The 21,110-nt window shown below is 34.3% G+C and overlaps 1 protein-coding gene across 13 annotated transcripts in view; it reads right to left on the reverse strand.

The window, feature by feature from the left end:
- LOC307193527 (uncharacterized protein) overlaps nt 1–21,110 on the reverse strand; it is a 730,787-nt gene that overhangs the window by 341,966 nt on the left and 367,711 nt on the right. For 11 of the 13 annotated variants that reach the window (XM_079935632.1, XM_079935641.1, XM_079935643.1 and 8 more), the window contains one exon: nt 1,948–1,987. The gene's annotated coding sequence lies outside the window, so the exon portion shown is untranslated. Of the gene's footprint in view, nt 1–1,947; nt 1,988–9,393; nt 9,422–14,462; nt 14,478–21,110 lie in introns of those variants that run through there. The other 2 variants (XM_079935633.1, XM_079935634.1) reach the window with 2 other exon arrangements.

Below are 21,110 nucleotides of genomic sequence, written 5' to 3' on the forward strand. Positions count from 1 at the left end.
ATGTTTTCAAGAGGAAGAAATAGATCAAGATTTTGTGGGGCTTGAAGCTTATAAAATTTGGGGGACCCACTTCAAGAGTCGGCAGGTGAGAGGAGCCTATGTATTCTGCTGGGAAGTGTTGGGATGAAGACGAACACTGTGTTTTTTGTTGTTTTTGTTTGTTTGTTTGTTTTCCTTTGGTACCAAGAGAGAAGAGGAAATAGCAGCATGAAGGGAAATGCTCCCTGAGGCTGTGAGGGGAAAAACAGCCCCGTCTCATAGTTCCCTGAAGTTGACTTAACTGCTGAAGGAATTCTGTGGCAGAATTGAGACATGCATTACACCCATCAGCCTGTGCCTAATGTCGGGGGTCCTGTTGAATGAGGCTGTCCTACTGAGCTGGGTAGAACGTGAAATGTAGGTCTCAATGTCTCCCAGACCCTGTGGGCGCGTGGCAAATATCTGCACACAGAAAGACTCCCAACTCCATGCCTCAGCCAGACTGAGAAGAAAGAAAGAGATTCCAATACGAATGCCAGATACCACACTAAATGCAAATGCACTAAGCTACCCTATCACAAAGCAGAGCCACATTGGGTTAAAAAAGCCCAACTACATTCCACATATGTGTGTTAATATATGATATTTGTTTTTCTCTGACTTACTTCACTCTGTATGACAGACTCTAGGTCCATCCACGTCTCTACAAATGACCCAATTTCATTCCTTTTTATGGCTGAGTAATATTCCATTGTATATATGTGTCACATCTTCTTTATGCATTCATCTGTCAGTGGATATTTAGGTTGCTTCCATGTCCCGGCTATTGTGAGTACTGCTGCAATGAACATATGTGGAATCTAGAAAAATGGTACAGATAAACCTATTTGCAGGGCAGGAATAAGGACACAGATGTAGAGAATGGACATGTGGACATGGGGAGGGGAAGGGGGGCTGGGATGAATTGGGAGATTGGGATTGACATATATACACTACCATGTGTAAAATAGATAGCTAGTGGGAACATGCTGTGTAGCACAGGGAGCTCAGCTCGGTGCTCTGTGGTGACCTAGTTGGGTGGGGTGCGGGAGGGAGGGAGGGAGGTCCAAGAGGGAGGGGATATATGTATACATATAGCTGATTCGCTTCGTTGTACAGCAGAAACTAACACAATATTGTAAAGCAACTATACTCCAATTAAAAAAAAGAAAGCCCAACCTTATGATGATTCTGAGAAAGACAGCTAAAACCAAGTGGCAAAAAATTTTGTTAATGTGCAAGTGTATATAGGAAAATGCAAACCAGAAAGTAGGGATGCCAAATAGAATTCAAGTCCAAGAGATGTAAACAAGTTTAAAAGGATTCCTAAAGATGTTATAATATCATAAAGATGCAATCATATGTATATATACATACATATACGCTCATAAAGCTGCAATTCACTGTATAGGTAGGTAGAGAATAGATAGATAGATACTATATATAGTATATATATCTCACTATAGTGAGATACATAGTGATATATATGTACACACACACACACGCACACACACACACACATAACATTTATCTATTAAGCAATCTAGCAGGAGAATATGTAGTGCAAAAGCTTCTTAAAAACTAAGGATTATTTGATTTAAAAAATCTTTGTGGGAGAAATTTAATATGCTTTTCACAGAATTTGACATGTCAAGTAGACAAAATGTAAAAAGGAATATAAAGATTTGAATAATAAAATCAATATTAATATTGAAGTCTTGAGCCAGACTGCCTGGGTTTGATCCCTCCTTTACACTATTTACTGCCTAGATGCTCTTAGACAATTTAGTTAACCTCTATGTGCTTCAGTTTCCTTGTTTGTTACACATGGAAAGTAATAACACTAATCAGGTTATTGTGAGGATTAAATAAATAATATAAAATACTTAAAACACTACCTGGCACATATTTTGAGCTATAAAAGTTTACCTCTCAATATCACCATCATCACCGTCATCATCATTGTCCCCTAGAAAAATAAAAATGAACCAAATTGACACAGGTAGATCAAAATGGATTGAAAGGACTAACAATCATAGAGATTGTAGAGGACAATTTTCATTGTCCACTAAAATCAGTAATAACAATAATAGCAAAAACAATAATATTTGGTCAGAATGATAGGCTTGTCAATAATTATCTTTCCAAAACCTGTAAGAAAAACTACTACTACCATCATCATCATTTATTAAAACCCAACTTTATAAGATATACTTTACATGAAATAAAATATACCCACTTGTAGAGTATGAAAACATTTGTCAAATGTACATAACAGGTAACCACTATCACAATCAAAACCAATATTTTCAGCACTTTAAAATATCCCGATGCCCAGCTGCAATTAATCTTCTCCCACCTCAGCTTTAAGCAACCATTTTTTGTTTTCTGTCAGTATAAAACTGCCATGCCTTTTTAAAAAATATCTTTCTGTTAGCATATTATTTTCTAGATTAATCTAAGTAATGAGTATCAGTAATTTTTGTCTTTTTAGTGCTAACTAATATTATGTTTATGAAAGAGTAGCACAATTGTTTAATCCCTTAATCTTCTGATGGACATTTGTGTAGTTTCCAACTTTTGGCTATTAGGAAAAAACTGCTCTGAATCTTCACTGCAAAACTTTGTGTAGACATACGCTTTCTTTTCTTTTGGGAAAATACACAGGAGTGGAGTTTCCTGGTAATAGTATTTTAAGAAACTACCAAATTGTTTTTCAAAGTAGTTTTAACACTTTACACTCTAAGCAGCCAGGAGTAAGAATTCCAGTTGTCTCACATGCTCAAAAATTTTCAGTGTTCTTAATTTTAGTCTTTCTAATAGGTGTGCAGTGGTATTTCACTGCAGTTTTAATTTTCATTTTCCTGATGAATAATGATATTGAGCACCTTTTTTTATGTGCTTAAATGTTATTCACATATCTTTGGTGAATTGTCCATTTATATATTTAAAAATTTTTTTTAGTTGGTTGTCTTCTTGTTATTGAGTTGTAAAAATTCCTTAATGATATATTTAAAAGATCATTTTCCACTTTGACAAAGCCCAATATTTCTATTTTTCGCTATGCTTTGTGTTATTGTATATACATATGTATGTATGTCTTAAGAAATCTTTGCCTAGCCCAATAACTTGTATATTTTCTTTTAGAAGTTTTAAAGTTTTACTTTTAGGTCTGTGGTCCATTTCAAATTTTACTTTTAGGTTTGTGATCCTTTTTTTGCATGTGTATGTATGGTGGGTCAAAGTTAATTTATCCCAAATAAATATCCATTTGTTTAAACACCATTTATTGAAATATGATGCTTTCATCATTGAATTATCTTGGCACCTTTGTCTAAAATCAATTGATCATATAAGTGTGGTTCTATTTTTAGACACTCTATTATGTTCTGTTGAACTATCCTGCCAATACTACACTGCTTTGATCACTTTAGGGTAGTAGTAAGTGGTAAAATCAGAGTATAATTTCCCCAATTTTGTTCTTTATCATTTTGATTTTACTTTTCTTAGCTATTTTCATTCTATAGAAATTTTATCATCACTTGACAACTGCCACAAGAAAACTAGCTGAGATTTTGATTAGAATTATTTCAAATCTAAAGATCTATTTGTAGACAATTGACCTCTTAAAAATATTGTTTTCTAGTCCATGAACATGGTATTATTTCTTTACTTATTTAGGTCTTATTTGATTTCTCTCAGTACTCCTTTATAGTTTTTAGTGTACAGACTTTAATTTAAAACTTTGAGGCTGCCAGTGATTAAAGATTTGGAAGATGAGAAGATACCAGCAAAAGTTTTTGAGCAGGAACAGCTAGTGAGACAGGGAACAGTGGGGAGAAAAAGCCAATTAAATTGGATTTAAGGGAGAAAGGAAAGGGATGATTTGAAGACCATGAGTATAGACAATTCATTCAAGGTGCTTTAAAAAAGACAGAACTGGTGATTCTGAAAAGGGGGACAAGTAGCTGGAACATTGTTTGAATATGTAAGACAGCACAGTAACTAGAGCACAGTGGAGGACCTGGCCTGAGGAAGGAGCATGGTCTTTGAATGTGGGGCAGAAGCATTAGAGATTTGAGTCAAGGGGTGTCCTTTAAACTAAATGAATTCCTCTTCATGGAAAAACTTACTACATTATGACTTTTTTTCTCATACATCCTCAGAAAAATTCAGCATGTTGGAATTTTTATAAATAAACAACATTTTGATTTCAAAAAAGAGAGATGCCTTTAACTTAAAAAGTTTTGCAGTTCAACTAAGACAAATATCCCTATAAAATAATTCTTCCAATTTGCCTCCCCATGAATTAAAAGAATAGTACAGACCATTTTGAGTTTACCTAGTATTATGAAGCATTAACTCCTCTCTAAACCCTCCTATAATGTTTGTTAGACCCTGTGTAGAAATGAGGTATGTGACTGACATATTTACAGAAGAATGTGATCATAGAAATCCATAGAATGTAGTCATAACACGCAGTCATAGAAACCTTCTGGCTCATCAGATAAAAGAAAACTGAGTCTGAAAGATACCATATTTGATTTGTGGATTTCATCTTCCCAGTATCTATTTACTCTAAGATGTAAAAAGTGCAATTTCTTTTTATTACAACATGAAAATAAGTTCAAGCAGTTTTTCTGCTCTCATGTTGTAGCCATGTGTGTATCTGTTGGCATCTCTGCATGCAGGTGGTCTTCTTATTTCTTAGCTTTTATTCAACAAGCTGTTACTCCCTTCAAAAGCAATACCAAAACTCAAACATATTAAAAAGTTTAGTTGAAGGGCTGGATGTGAAACACAAACAGCATTCTTTTCCTTACAGAGTTGTTTTGCAAACACATATACAGTGGCTCTCGGCCTCAGGAGACTATACATATGTAACCTGAGAGAGCAGCTATACTCTTTTAGCCTTTAGTTTCTTTATGTGTTTACCTGTCTTTTAGAAGCCTCATGCACATATTTTAAAAATATGGTTTAGAAAGGATTCAGTGACAGTGCATAAGATCCTTGGGTTTTATTTCCCTTTTCTCTTCACCCTAACGAGTCGCAGGAGCTATAGGCATGAAAGCTATAAGAAAGCTTACGTTTGAATATAGGCTAAATTAGGGCAGACACTTGACCAGCTTAATCTTTGCTTGCAAATGACAATGCAGTGAAACAAGAGGAAGAAAAAAATTTACTTCTTTTCCTGTTGGAAACCTAATAAGTAGTTAGCCTGACCCAGTTTTCAATAAGAGAGATTTTCTGATGACCCAACAGGAGTGACTATCTCTAGTCAAAAAAAGGGGAGGGTGAATTTAATCTTTCATGCCACTGGAATGGCAGCTGCTCTCAGCATTCTCTGATTCTGTGAAGGACGATGAAGATAGAACTCGCTTTTCAATGTACGGAGAATTTTCCTTTTGAATATTCCAAACGGGAGATTTGCACATGTGCCTCAAGAACTAATTGTCTAGGTTCCGTCAGTAATGCAGCAGGAGAGGAGCGTGTTTTATGCTTAAGACCAGAGAAGAGCCACGCAGTACTCAGTGGATAAAAGGCTTGCGGTCCCAGCTGGGAAAAAGAGTCCCATTATCTCCCAGCTGCATAGACATTCCATACGGCTTGGTTCTGCCTGGATGCACAGCATGCCTGGCTGAGAGCTTGAAACAGAGTTCTGCAGAAAAATTGTACAGATCCCGAGACATTTCCCTGGTAAGATCTGTAAGTACAAAATTCTGATGTCTGCTGCAATGAGAATATTGCTGGGCAAGCTGCAGCTTTTCTTCCTTTCAATGTCTTTGTATTAGCATAACAGGTAAAATCTGGGGTTGGGGGAGAAGTCTCTGCTTTATTTATGCTGTGTTTCTATGATGCTGATGCTTAAAATACATTTATTCCTGTGGAAGAAAATGTATTGAATCTGTATTCGGAGGAGCTTAGGATCAAACCAGGGAAAGAGACTACAGGTATATTTTTCAGCGTTTCACTAGTCTTTGCTGCAGTAAAACTAATGGGCAAGATGGGATGACAGTGCTAATTCTGGTACTTTCAGATGGCTTCACGCCCTTTCTGTAATGGCAAATGGGAAAATGTTATTGCTAAATTTTTTTCATCAAAGGGTAAAGGGGTGGGGTTTACAGTGTCCAACGGATGATTTAAAGGAATGTTTATAAAAAGTTTCCTGGGGGAGGGTTTTAGTTAGGGGAGCAAAGCAAGACTGGAGGTCATATGAGCTCACCAAATTTATCTGGTATTTTGCCTCTTATGTAGCTTCTAGATAATAGCTTCTGGAGTTTCCATTCATAATAGTTAAGCTTGTCAGTATTAAGGTACGTATAATACTTTATGGAAAGTTTCAAAAGTTGATGACTTGGGAATAAAACTTTTAAGAGCTCTGAGATTAGCCACATATAACCCATTATGTTAATGGAATATTGTCAACATTGGGGGTTTGGGGGGAAATTGGAATTCATAGTCTTGCTTCTCCAATTGTAAACTACTTATGTTTAAATAATCAGCATCCTGACTATGTCCTCTGAGAAACATTCACAGAATGACTAAATAGAAGAGGAAAAAGTAGGGAGAACAGTAGAATTACACAGAATCAATTCGGAAAATGAGGTATTCATAATCTTATCTAAAGTGGCAATGTTTTTCAAAGGTCTTATAAAAAAAATAAGCCATATGTTGAATACTGAATTGCTTGTTTTGAACAATTTTCGTTTGCCTCATGGGTTTATCATCTTTTTTTTGATTATTGTTTTTAAAGACTACCAATTTATGTGCATCGTATTTTATTAAAAAAAAAGAGACATTTAAGCACACTCTCCCTTGACCCTCCCTTCTTTTACACATGTGTAAACCTACACAAATTCACAAAACAAACAGATACATACAAAAATACTGACGAGATTTGTATAACAAACAGAAATACAGAGTCATTTTATCTTTGATGCTTCAGTGATTTTTTTTAAAGCAACAACATGGCTATGCAGTCCAAAGATTTCAAATATATAAATCTGCAAACTTTTATATAAGGCCTTATATGAGGTTATATAAATGCATAACTTATCACGTCTTAGCAAAAAAAAAAGCCCATCAACTACTGTGCATTAATTCTTTGAACATTTCTAGTGAAGTACCAGAATAGTTTTTTTTTTAAATTCTCCATGTAACTTTCCTTAATGAAAAAGAATTTACATTGCCATTTAGAAAATTATTACATATTTGGTCCAAACTTAGACAAAACAAATTAATTATCTTGTAAAAAGCATGTGAGGTATATTGCTTGCATACTTCATTTTTTCTGACAAATAAAGTACTCAGTAGTACAAAAGTAAATTTGTACCTCTTAAATTATTTTAGTGGAGGAAGGTTATGAAATTATTCATTTATGTATTTAACATCATGTTATTTAGAATGCAGTAGCATAAGCTATACTCATTAAAAATAACTCAAACATAAAAGTTTGAAAAAGAAATCTCAACACTCATAAATAACAACCATGAAATTTAAAGACTGTCATTGGAGAGATCCAATGCCGATGCCTAAATGAGAAAGAGAAAGACTTTGGTAAGAACAATTTCTTACCGTACATATTTAATTTTGTTTTTACAAATAAGAAGTATTTAAATAACATGATCGATGATTGATAGATAGATCCATAGATAGATATTTTTAAAAGGATATGATTTTACCCTACTCTTTAAAAAAGGTACTGAATTTAATTTTAGATTTGGATTAAGCAGAAAAAAAAGGAGTTGGCATGAAACTGAAGAAATGACTAAATTTTGGGTATTCATTTCTTTGCAACAGAGATTAGTTCCAGAAAAATTATCTTAGAGTTAAGAACAACAATTATGAAAATGTTAATAGTTTCAACTCATTTTTAAAATGCATGTTTATTAAACAATCTCTTATAAGTCCTTGTTGTGATAAAGAAATTAGCACATGTACTTTATGATTATCTCCCATACACATACCACCTGAATTTTAATTATATTATCAGTTTTACATTACTGAGATTTACAGTATTTACATCCTGGCTTAATTCCTACAGTCTTGGTTTGGACTTATTTCAAATTTGAACGGATTCAGTCCTTACCAATTGCTCAATTCACCATTTCTGTATTCTTTATTTTGAATTATTTCTCAGGTTGTTGGAGGTCACTGTTAAGTAGTACCCCTCCACCAAAGAAACTGTCATAGATGCTGTATTTTCTCTGTGCTTAGATAGACTGTTTCTTCCATTTGCCTTATACATGAAAGATAAGTTATCTTTGTTGAATCAAACTTATTTTTTCCTTCAGAAATTTGTAAATATTTATAAACAAAGCTGAGAACACTTCCCATATTAAATGGTGCTGCCCAGTGGTTTTTAGATATGTTTGAAATTTTCATCCTTGTATATAACTTGCTTTTTATTGTGATGGATGTCCACATGATTCTTGTTTGTCTGTTTGTGTTTGCCAGAATATGTTCTGAAGTTGGTCGGTCTTCATCAACTTTGCTTGAATATGGTGAACTCCATTGATTTGAGGTTCTAGTATTTCCAAATTTTTTGTTGTTACACTATGTATTTAATTTTTTCCCAGAGAATGGGGAGATTGTTTTTATACTGCTTCTTTTCTTCAGGATCACCAATTATGGGCATGTTGGATCTCATTTGTCTGTCTCCAATATCTATCATATTATCCAAATTATTTTTAATTTTATACTTTTTCAGTTCACTTTGATTTTCTTTTTAAAAATATATGCAGAAGATATTAAATCTATGTAAGAGTAACTGTCTAAGCACTTTCCCCAAGCTGGGGCTGATTCTTCTTGAGATTTATGTTTTTTAACTGCATTTCCCTTTGTTCCCCCCACCCCACGATCTGCTTTTCCTTTCAAAATATATGCATGAAATATGAATAAGCAGAACACAGATGATTTTTAGGGCACTGAAACAATTTTCTATGATACTATAATAGTAGATACATGTCATTATATATTTGTCATAACCCACAGAATGTACAACACCAAGAATGAACCCTAATATGAACTGTGGGTTTGGGGTGATGGTAATGTAACAATATAGGTTCACCAATTGTAACAAATTGTAGAACCATGTATCACTGTGGTGGGGATGCTGACAGTGGGGGGGCGCTGTTCACGTGTGTGGGCAGGGTGTATAAGCTAGCAGGTTTGGGGGCAAACTGCATTCTCCTAAAAGTAAGAGAAGGAGAAAGTAAATGTCACTTTTCCCTGATGCATCCCCCCTTAGGTAGATGTTTCTTTGGACTTTGGCAGTGATGGAAATGTGCGTCAGAGTTTGTGTTTTGGGGTAACCCCTACTCACATTTTTCATTGAAAACAGAGGGTTTTTTGCTTTGTTTTTGTATCCCACCACCATCATGTTTTTCTTTCTTCCTTGTTGCTGCAGAATAAATGAGGAATAGAAATCTCTTTAAGGAACTTTAAGTAAAAATCTTTCAGTTGGGGAAAATTCTTTTAAGTGGAAATTTCATTAGAAAATTAGAAACTAAATTATTCTCATTCATATTGACAAGAGCTATTTTAGTTAAAATTGATTTCATGTGCACTATGTATTCTAGTATTAAATACTTGTTATAGTAAAGGCATAACACAGGGTATACTAGAGAAAAAAAGAAAAAAAGAAAAAAAACCCAGTCATTGGGCATTCTTTTGATCTCCTATTAGTCTTTCATGATGAAGTCTGTGGCTTACTTAACTATCCTGCAATGAATCCTAAGGTAATTACAGTGAATTTGAGTCCTAGTAGCATGAATCAAAATTAGCACTCTCAAATATTTTATGGTGGTAGAGTGGGTATAAAACTTATACATAATTGGTTTCCAATTAAATGAATAAACGAATGAAATTACTTAGGTATTGATATTTTTGAAAGAGGCAATAAAAGAATCATGTATCCTATGAAGTAAAAAATGAATGATCTTACTGGTAAAACATGTTCCATTAAGTTCCATTCTCTGCATGGCTATAAAGTGATAAGCAGGATTCTGAAGGCAGGCCACTTGAGCTGAAGTGCCACCCATCAGTTATATACCTGCTCTTCTCTACATCCAGTACAGAATAGCTTTGTTGCCTTAAGTGAGTTACTTAGCCTCTCTTTAGCTCAGTTTCCCCATCCCTAATGGAGAGAATAATAGTACTGACTTCAAAGTACTAGCAAGAGGATTAAATAGGTTAATATGTGAAAACACCTTGGAAGAAAGCCTTGAAATTAATAAGTACTCTTTGTATTAGTTGTTTAATTGTTTTTATGTTAGTATCACTACTATAACATTTGTCTATAAGCTTTGGGATCAAGTGGGAAAAATAATAGAAAACAATGAAAAGAATGAATATTACAATCATCTATTCAATTATATTGGGTATTTAGTAGACAATTAAATTTGGAGGTGTAAATCACAATAAGATATGAAAATGCAGCTCAGGGAGCATTATGAGAGATTTAGAGATGCTGGCCCTAAGATCCATATAGCTTAAAAATAGAAGTGATATTTCTGCATAGACCAATCAGGCCTGATCAAGAAAAAGGATTTATTTAATTTTCTGATTATAAATTCAATGCACAGAAAAACATTTTTTAAAAAGCCATAATTCCTTTCACCAAGAAAAGCCATGACAAAATGCTTATGCATTTCTTTCCTGTTGTTACTAAGGGCTTTTTTTTTTAATTAAAATTTTAATGTCCTAAAAAAGTAATACATGCAGCTCGAAACAACAGTAATGAAGTTTGAAACTACGGCAAAGGTAGTAAAATAAAAATACCTTCCTACACATTTCTAGTCCCACTTCCCAGAGATAATTTCAACAGTTTATTTTATTGTATTTATTGTTTACTACCTTTTATTGGATTGATAAATATATTATTTATATATTTTTTACTAGCTTAAAAATTGGATACTCTATCACATTTTAGTGAACATAAATATTCTAACATAAAATATAACTTTATATTTTCTAAAAAAGCTAGAGATAATATATAAATCCTCTTCACAAACAGGACCATGACTTGTTTAAATTTTCTCCAAGATATTTTACCCAGTGTCTGCCTTTCTACCATTTTATTTTCACTTTATTTTTAAACTGCTTCCAATATTTTTAACTAAGCTTATTTTAAAGTTGAATTTTGATTGTTCAACTAGTTTTCATTTTTAGAGACAAATTATTCCATTACTTGTGTCTGCTGGATTTCCCTCATGGTGGCTCATTCTTTCTGGTGTTTATGATTTCCTTTTATGGCAAATTCATCTTCAGCAGATGTCGCTTTCCATAAGAGACCAGCATCATGTAAGTAGAAGATGCTTCTCTATAGCATTGCTCCACTTTTGCCTCTAGGGTGGCTCTATAATTTCCCCGTTTTGGACTACTTTCTATGTTAACTTTTTGGCCTAAAATTACCTCACCATGCAGATGGAATAAATTTGAGCCCTACAACCAAGCCTGGGATAAACTTGGTGTTCTGGCTACCTATGACAGACTCTTTTTCCACCAGATAAGCAGAATCCTTCAAGATCCCCTGTTTCATGCAGGGTCCTTTTCTCCTTGGATTATTTTAGCTTTATCACCTCCTCACCAGTCTACATTTGAGTGTCCTCTTCATTTTTGGTTCCCTGAGGATTTTTTGTTTTCATTTACACCCTTGGTTATATACATTTTTATATTTGTTTTAAAGTATATTGTACCTAGATAGTATTTTATGCATCTGTGGTGGAAATGATAACTTTCTCATTATACTGCATAATATCATATACTTCCACGTTGACTCGAATTTTCCCCATCTGCTTTCTATCTTTTAGAAAGTCATCAACTTTCTGGCTTACTGTTTTTTTTCTTCCTGGCCCTCTATGATTTCATATATTTCTTTTGGTATGTTTTGGATCAATTCAATGGTACGTTAGGGGTGGAGGCATACACTCATTCCAAAATATTAAGCTGAAAGTTAATTCTGAGGGTTTTTTTTTAATTTAATTTTATTTATTTTTAGCTGCATTGAGTCTTCATTGCTGTGTGCGGGGTTGCTTTCTCCAGTTGCGGTGAGTGGGGGCAACTCTTTGCTGTGATGTGCGAGCCTCTCACTGTGGTGGCCTCTCCCGTCTCGTAGCATGGGCTCCAGGCGCGGACTTCAGCAGTTGTGGCTCATAGGCTCTAGAGTATAGGCTCAGTAGTTGTGGCACATGGGCTTAGCTGCTCCACGGCATGTCGGATCCTCCTGGACCAGGGTTCGAACCCGTGTCTCCTGCATTGGCAGGCGGACTCTTAACCACTGTGCCACCAGGGAAGCCCCAATTCTGAGCTTTAAAAATAGATTTTTCACAGAAATTAGAGATGGTTACTTTCCTTAATTTTTAAGTAATTTTCTAGATCCTCACATTATCTAACAAGAAATGGTTAAAGCCAGCTGTATCTGTGTTTCCATTGGTTCCACAAACATTAGCTTACTAAAGTGTCTGATTCAGTCCAAAAGGACAGTTCATTCAATAAGAAACTATGCTAGGTAATACTCTAGAATTTAGTTAGAAAAGCTGAACATTTATATATTCTTTGGGAGTGGTAGCTATATTAATTCTTTAAATTTAACGATGTGCAAATTCTTAAAATGTAGCAGCAATTATTGAAAATGTTTTTTAGCACAGCAATTCCTAATGACACAGTAGCTGACTGCTAAACAGACCATTCTTCCTTTAGGTGGCTTCTGCTGATTAAAGTGAGAATATTGGGGTGGATGTGTTTTAAAAGCTCTTTAAAAGTCTCCTTTTAAGGCTGGAAGGAAAGACTCAAATATGATATTTTGCAAAGTTTCTAGTAATTTCTCACTCTTGTGTGTAAAAAAGCCAATATGGACACTTTACTTTCAATACTTTATTTTATTATTTCAAAGTTTAATCTATTTGGCTTCTATTACATTTGCATGACTGACAGGGCTGTGTAAGGAGCTGTATAGAGAGAATTCTGTGGTGTCTTTGTAAATGTCAGGAGTGCATTACACTTGTTGGAATAGAGCTCTTAGCCAAAGAACCTAATTTTCCTCTCTGACATCCATCAAATTTCTCCAATAGTAAAGAGCAGCAAATGAAAGAGGTCAGAAACCAGATATGCTGCTAATTTTCTATCGGCTGATATGAGTAAATTAAAGAAATTCCTTAAAGTTTTATTGAGATGAAAAGCTTATAGTTACTCAAGGTTTGATAGAAGGAAAGTTTTTTCAAATATGTAACGTTAAGATGTTTTCTAGGCATTTAATATTGTTAGTCAGCAAATTCTTAAACATGCTTAATTGTGAATCTGTGGTGCTGACAGGTATGCTAATTCTTACATCCTACATCTAAATTAACACAAAAGTGTGTATTCAAGAGTTCTCTTAAAATTAAGTTTTCTTAAAATAATATACGTGTTTTTCAGAGATGCCGACATTATTGTTATTTTGTGCCAACTGTGTCTATATGGTTTGTAGACAAGAGAATGAGGCCTCTATCTGCTTCTTCCTTTCAAGCTATAGGGCACTTTCGTGGGGAAAACTGTCTTAGCTGACTTCACTCTAGTTTCATCTATTGTTGTAAGATGGTCAGAGTGATTATGCAATGACAGAAACAGCTTTCTTACAGAAAAAGAGAGAATGGAATTTAAAAGAAAAATAACCTATTTGCCCTGTGTGGTTCAACATAGAAGCCCAAATAGAAGTTTTCATACATTTACACACACACGTCCATCATCTGCACAATACTTGAGCCAATTTCTTTTACCATTAGTGACTTCTTCACTTAAAAGGTAAAAGTCCTCAAGTCCATTCTCTACATCTGTGTCTTTATTCCTGTCCCGCTCCTAGATTCTTCAGAACCATTTGATTTTGTTTTTTGTTGTTTTTTTAGATTCCATATATATGTGTTAGCATACAGTATTTGTTTTTCTCTTTCTGACTTACTTCACTCTGTATGACATGGGGAGGGGGAAGGGTAAGCTGGGACGAAGTGAGAGAGTGGCATTGGTATATATACACTACCAAATGTAAAATAGGTAGCTAGTGGGAAGCAGCCACATAGCACGGGGAGATCAGTTCAGTGCTTTGTGACCACCTAGAGGGGTGGGATACGGAGGGTGGGAAGGGGACACAAGAGGGAGGAGATATGGGGATATATGTATATGTATGGCTGATTCACTTTGTTATAAAGCAGAAGCTAACACACCATTGTAAAGCAATTATACCCCAATAAAGATGTTAAAAAAATAAAATAAAATAAAATAAAATAAAAACATCTTTAGACAGAGTCACAGATGTAGAAAACAAATTTATGGTTACATGAGGTGAAAGGGGCGGGGGGTAAATGGGGAGACTGGAATTGCCAGATACACACTACTATATATAAAATAGATAACTAATAAGGACCTACTGTATAGCACAGGGAACTCTTCTCAATACTCTGCAGTGACCTATATGGGAAAAGAATCTAAAAAAGAGTGGATATATGTATATGTATAACTGATTCACTTTGCTGTACTGCAGAAACTAACAAAACATTGTCAATCAACTATACTCCAATAATAAATAAATAAATAAATAAATAAATAAATAAATAAAAAGGTAAAAGTCATTTTCCACAAAGAAATTTGGAAGAACAAAAAAATCATTTTATACCATTGAAGTTTCAAGACTTATAAATGTATCTTTGGATGTCCTAAAGTTTTTTTTTTTTTTTTTTTAATTCTCAGAGTTTTAGCCCCTGGGTAACATTTTCTTTCATGCTTTTATCTGTATATGAAATTATCCGAATTTATTCACAAATTCTGTTTAATCCAGATCAATAATTTAACATACTTAATTACAATACTAATAATATAATTCAATAAAATGTACTGATAGCAGTAGTAAAAGGAATTTTCAAGTTTAATTAAATAACATTTCAGTACACTAAAATTTTTCAGTATTATCTTTATAAATGATTGAAAAAATGTGATGCATACATTTATAATTATTGCCTTATAAACACAGTTTAAATTTTTTTTTAACACTTTGTTTTCATGGAAGTTTGGACCATATTTTAATTTGTTTAATTATGTATTCCAGTTTTGTTCTTCCCCAGAGTGAGTTCCTGAAGGCTTGGGCCCTGACTTGTTCCTCTTTGTGTGTTCAGTGCCTGGTTCATTGTAGACAGTGATTTTCACTAATACATTAATTCCACAAATATTCACTGAATACTTACTATGTGATTGATGCTACTTCAGGTACTGGAGTACAACTATAAACAAGACAGAGAAGAGTTCTGCTACTGTGAAATCAAAATTCTAATATGTGTTCTTGAATTCAATTAAATACCCATCTCTACCAATGTGGGGGGCTAAAATTTTAGATCTTACTTGAGAAATGAGCATTAGAATTTAATAAAATATTTAATTCGAAAATAATTTTTAATGAAAAAACTGTATATAGTGAGAAACACAGAAAGGACTACATAAAAAGGAATGCATATTTGTTTGGAATAATTATCCCTCTATTGTTGTTGATATAGTCTAGGTTATCCAGTGGATTCATAAACTACCTGAAAAAAATAACATCTCATATTATATACATGTTCACATAATTTTCTAATCACATGTCCCAACTTCTTTACCTGAATGTTACTCATTTTCATCAAGTAAATGGTACTTGTGGACTCACTAAGATGATGAAATATGTTCAAAATTTGCAAACTACACCAAATTCTTAAGTAACTTCAGCAAATTACTCCACATAGCAGTGAAGGAAATTGAAAACAAACAGAATATCACTTATTTTAATCCCTTTTTACTGATTATGCAAGTTGTATATATTTATTATACAAAATTTGGAAATGCAGAAAAATAAATATTACTCATTATCCTAACACTCAAGATAATGGCATCCTTTCAGTCATCTTTTGTGTGTCTGTGTGTCTCTGTGTGTGTGTGTGTGTGTGTAAAATACAACATCAGGATGAATCTATGTGGTGATGTTTTTTTTTTTAACTGTAAAAAATGTATTTATTGATGCTGGCGGGAATATAAATTAGTACAATCACTTTGTAGAATTACAGATGAAGCTGTACACACTCTTTGAGCTTGTAATTCCACTCTGGCATATACCCTAGAGAAGTGCACTGAAATGTATACTAAGAGACATGTTTAAGGATGTTCACAGCAGTAATTTTTGGTAGTAGCAAAAACTGTAAACCAGCTGTCCATCAACAGGGAGTAGAAATGGAAATTTTGGTATATCCAAATAATGGAATATTACACAGTGCTGAAACTGACTAATATAAAGCATCACTCATTATTATGGATCAATTTCAAAATCAAAATGTGGGGTGAAAAAAGGCAAATTGTAGAATACATACGTTATGCTGTTATTTACATGAAAGTTGAAAGCATGTGAAAACTATACTATGTATTTTATTTAGGGGTGCAAACATATGTAAAAGATGTGAAAATTAAAGGCAACGATGATTCTTAAGCTCAGGTTATAGTAGTTACCTAGGCTGTGAGGGCAGGAGGGAGAGAAACATTGGTTGGTAATGTTTTATGTTTTTAAAGTGGAAGGTGAGTACATGGATATTTAAATTCCTTTTTGTATGTATTACATAGTATATCATAAAATTTTCCATAAAAGATAAAAATGCATTTGGATAGATCACAACAAAGTTTTAAGAGCAAATAATAAAAGTGTTGCTTCTGCACGGGGTCCTCTGCTCCAAGCTGCTGATCATATTTTTCCTTTCCCCTGAAGACCATGCTCAGGGCTGTTCAACTAAACTTGTGACCCCCATTGCCTCTGTGCTGGCCACCTCCCTCCTGCCCTTGTGAGGCCCTGAGGTCACGCCTCCTCCCCTGAGCTCCAGATGGGCCAGGTGGGTGCAGGTACAGTGTTTTTCTTCCACTCCTGCCTGGTGGGGCCTCTGCTCTTCTTGCTGTACTTGCTCTCCCTTGATAATTAGAGCTGAAGCTAATCATTTTCTCAAATTCATTGGCCATTAGTTAGAGTTGCCAGAGTTGGCAAATGAAAATACTAATGTAGGATTGCCTAAATTGTAAATTGCATAAATTGGAGTTTAGATAAACAACAAATAATGTTTTAGCATAATTATGGCCCAAATTATTTGTTATTTATCTGAAATTCAAATTTAATTGGGTATCCTATATTGTACCTGGCAGTCGTACATTACTTCCTTTACTTCCGGGAATCATCTGTCCAAAATTTTTGCTGATTTTTAAAATAGAAGTGGTAGTTTTATTTTTCACATCACAGACTGACTTGGGAAGAGGTTTTTTTTTTTTTTTTTTTTTTTTTTTCCAATACTAAGAATATTAATCTGTTTTGCTGTCATGGCTGGCAAATGCCTTTCATTATGAAAAGACACTGGTTCCAGTCTTCTAAATTTTACATCTTTGTGTAACTAATCTGTCGTTATGGTTTCTGTCTTTGGTGTCAGGATGAGAAAGGTCTCTCCCTGCTAAGATTATAGAAATTAAGGTGAATAAGTTTATAAAGGCTCAGACTGCACAAGCAGCAACAAATACAATACACAGGTCAAACATCGATTTAATGTTTCATATGAGTTTATACAGTATTTTCTGTGAATTAAACTTCTTATTGTAACCCTGTGGAAGTAGCACTTGTCCTGTGTTTCAGAAATTCTCAACAACATTTGGAAAGAAGATGTGTCAACCGGAAGTATTCTGTCAAGATAATTACTTGGGGAAATTTATATAGAAAGTGTTACTTTCAGTAAACAGGCTTTCTTGGAAATGACAGTAAGACTTTGGCAAAGAGCTTAGACTCTTCTTCATCTTTGGGTCCTTTCCATTCATTAAAAACACTTTTCTTTGTTATGAAAACTTCCAAATATATACAAAAAAGCAGAGACTAGCATAGTGAATTCCTAAGGAACCCTCACTGAGCTCCAAAAAAGAACTACTGGCAATTCTCAATTCTTCCACCCATCCCTCTAGTCCTCTGATCATATTTTGAAACAAGTTCAGACATTATATCTTATCATCCATAAATATTTTCATATATATCTCTAAAAGATAAAGACATTGAAAAACACCTAACCAGAAAACCACATCACAACCAAAGAATATTAACAACCATCCCTTAATATAGGGATTATAATGTAGAATTCAGACAACATTCAAATCTCCCTGATTATGTCTCAGATCAAGATCCAATTAAGACCACATATTGGCTTCTCTCTTTGTTTATCTTTTTTAAATTTTTTGTTTTTTTTCTGATAGTTGATTTTTTAATTTTATTATTATTTTTTATATAGCAGGTTCTTATCAGTTATCTATTTTATACATATTAGTGTATATTTGTCAATCCCAACCTCGCAATTCATCCCACCACCATCCCTTGCCCCCGGTTTCTCCCCTTGGTGTCATTAAGGTTGTTCTCTACATCTGTGTCTCTATTTCTGTGTTGCAAACTGCTTCATCCATACCATTTACCTAAATTCCACATACATGTGTTAATATAGGATATTTGCTTTTCTCTTTCTGACTTACTTACTCTGTATGACAGTCTCTAGGTCCAACCGCGTCTCTATAAATGACCCAATTTTGTTTCTTTTAATGGCTGAGTGATATTCCATTGTATGTATGTACCACATCTTCTTTATCCATTCCTCTGTCGATGGGCATTTAGGTTGCTTCCATGACCTGGCTATTGTAAATAGTGCTGCAATGAACATTGGGGTGCATGTGTCTTTTTGAATTATGTTTTTCTCTGGGTATATGCCCAGTAGTGAGATTGCTGGGTCATATGGTAGCTCTATTTTTAGTTTTTTAAGGAACCTCCATACTGTTTTCCATAGGGGCTGTATCAATTTACATTCCCACCAACAGTGCAAAAGGGTTCTCCACACCCTCTCCAGAATTTGTTGTTTGTAGATTTTCTGAAGATGCCCATTCTAACCAGTGTGAGGTGATACCTCATTGTAGTTTTGATTTGCATTTCTTTAATAATTAATGATGTTGAGCAGCTTTTCATGTGTCTCTTGGCCATCTGTATGTCTTCTTTGGAGAAATGTCTGTTTAGGTATTCTGCCCAGTTTTTAATTGGGTTGTTGTTATTTTTTTTTTAATATTGAGCTGCATGAGCTGTTTATATAGTTTGAAAATTAATCCTCTGTTAATTTTTTGCAGATATTTTCTCCAATTCTGAGGGATGTCTTTTCATTTTGTTTATAGTTTCCTTTGCTGTGCAAAACTTTTAAGTTTCATTAAGTCTCATTTGTTTATTTTTGTTTTTATTTCCATTACTCTAGGAGGTGGGTGAAGAAAGATCTTGCTGTGATTTATGTCTAAGAGTGTTCTTCCTATCTTTTCCTCTAAGAGTTTTATAGTGTCCATTCTTACATTTAGGGTTTTAATCCATTTTGAGTTTATTTTTGTGTATAGTGTTAGGGAGTGTTCTAATTTCATTCTTTTACATGTAGCTGTCCAGTTCGCCCAGCACCATTTATTGAAGAGACTGTCTTTTCTCCATTGTATATCCTTGCTTCCTTTGTCATAGATTAGTTGACCATAGGTGCGTGGGTTTGTCTCTGAGCTTTCTATCCTGTTCCATTTATCTATATTTCTGTTTTTGTGCCAGTACCATATTGTCTTGATTACTGTAGCTTTGTAGTATAGTCTGAACTCAGGGAGTCTGATTCCTCCAGCTCCATTCTTTTCCCTCAAGATTTCTTTGGCAATTCAGGATCTTTTGTGTCTCCATACAAATTTTAAGATTTTTTGTTCCAGTTCAGTAAAAACTGCCATTGGTTATTTGATAAGGATTGCATTGAATCTGTAGATTGCTTTGGGTACTAGAGTCATTTTCACAATATTGATTCTTCCCATCCAAGAACATGGTATATCTCTCCATCTGTTTGTGTCTTCTTTGATTTCTTTCATCAGTGTCTTTTAGTTTTCTGAGTACAGGTCTTTTACCTCCTTAGGTAGTTTATTCCTATGTATTTTATTCTTTTTCTTGAAATGGTGAATGGGATTGTTGCCTTAATTTCTCTTTCTGCTCCTTCATTGTTAGTGTATAGGAATGTAAGAGATTTCTGTGCATTGATTTTGTATCCTGAAAATTTACCAAATTCTTTGATTAGCACTAGTAGTTTTCTGGTGGCATCTTTAGGATTATCTATGTATAGTATCATGTCATCTGCAAACAGAGGCACTTTTACTTCTTCTTTTCCAATTTGTATTCCTTTTATTTCTTTTTCTTCTCTGACTGCCATGGCTAGCTCTTCCAAAACTATGTTCAATAATAGTGGCAAGAGTGGACATCCTTTTCTTGTTCCTGATCTTAGAGGAAATGCATTCAGTTTTTCACCATTGAGGATGATGTTGGCTGTGGGTTTTTTGTAGATAGCCTTTATTATGTTGAGCAGCTTCCCTCTGTGCCCACTTTCTGGAGACTTTTTATCAGAAATGGATGTTGAATTTTGTCAAAAGCTTTTTCTGCATCTATTGAAGTGATCATACGGTTTTTATTTTTCAGTTTGTTAATATGGTGTATCACATTGATTGATTTGTGTATATTGAAGAATCCTTGCATCCCTGGGATAAATCCCACTTGATCATGGTGTATGATCCTTTTAATGTGTTGTTGGATTCTGTTTGCTAGTATTTGTTGAGGGTTTTTGCATCTATATTTATCAGTGATATTGGTCTCTAATTTTATTTGTAGTATCTTTGTCTGGTTTTGGTATCAGGGTGATGGTGGCCTTGTAGAATGAGTTTGGGAGTGTGCTTTCCTCTGAAATTTTTTGGAAGAGTTTGAGAAGGATGGGTGTTGGCTCTTCTCTAAAGGTTTGACAGAATTCACCTGTGAAGCCATCTGGGCCTGGACTTCTGTTTGCTGGAAGATTTTTAATCACATTTCAATTTCATGACTTGTGATTGGTCTGTTCATAGTTTTTATTTCTTACTGATTCAGTCTTGGAAGGTTATACCTTTCTAAGTATTTGTCCATTTCTTCCAGGTTGTCCATTTTATTGGCATAGAGTTGTTTGTAGTAGTCTCTTATGATGCTTTGTATATCTGCCATGTCCGCTGTAACTTCTCACTTTTCA

This window comes from Stenella coeruleoalba, assembly GCF_951394435.1.
Source record: "Stenella coeruleoalba genome assembly, chromosome: 10".
Taxonomy (NCBI): Eukaryota; Metazoa; Chordata; class Mammalia; order Artiodactyla; family Delphinidae; genus Stenella; species Stenella coeruleoalba.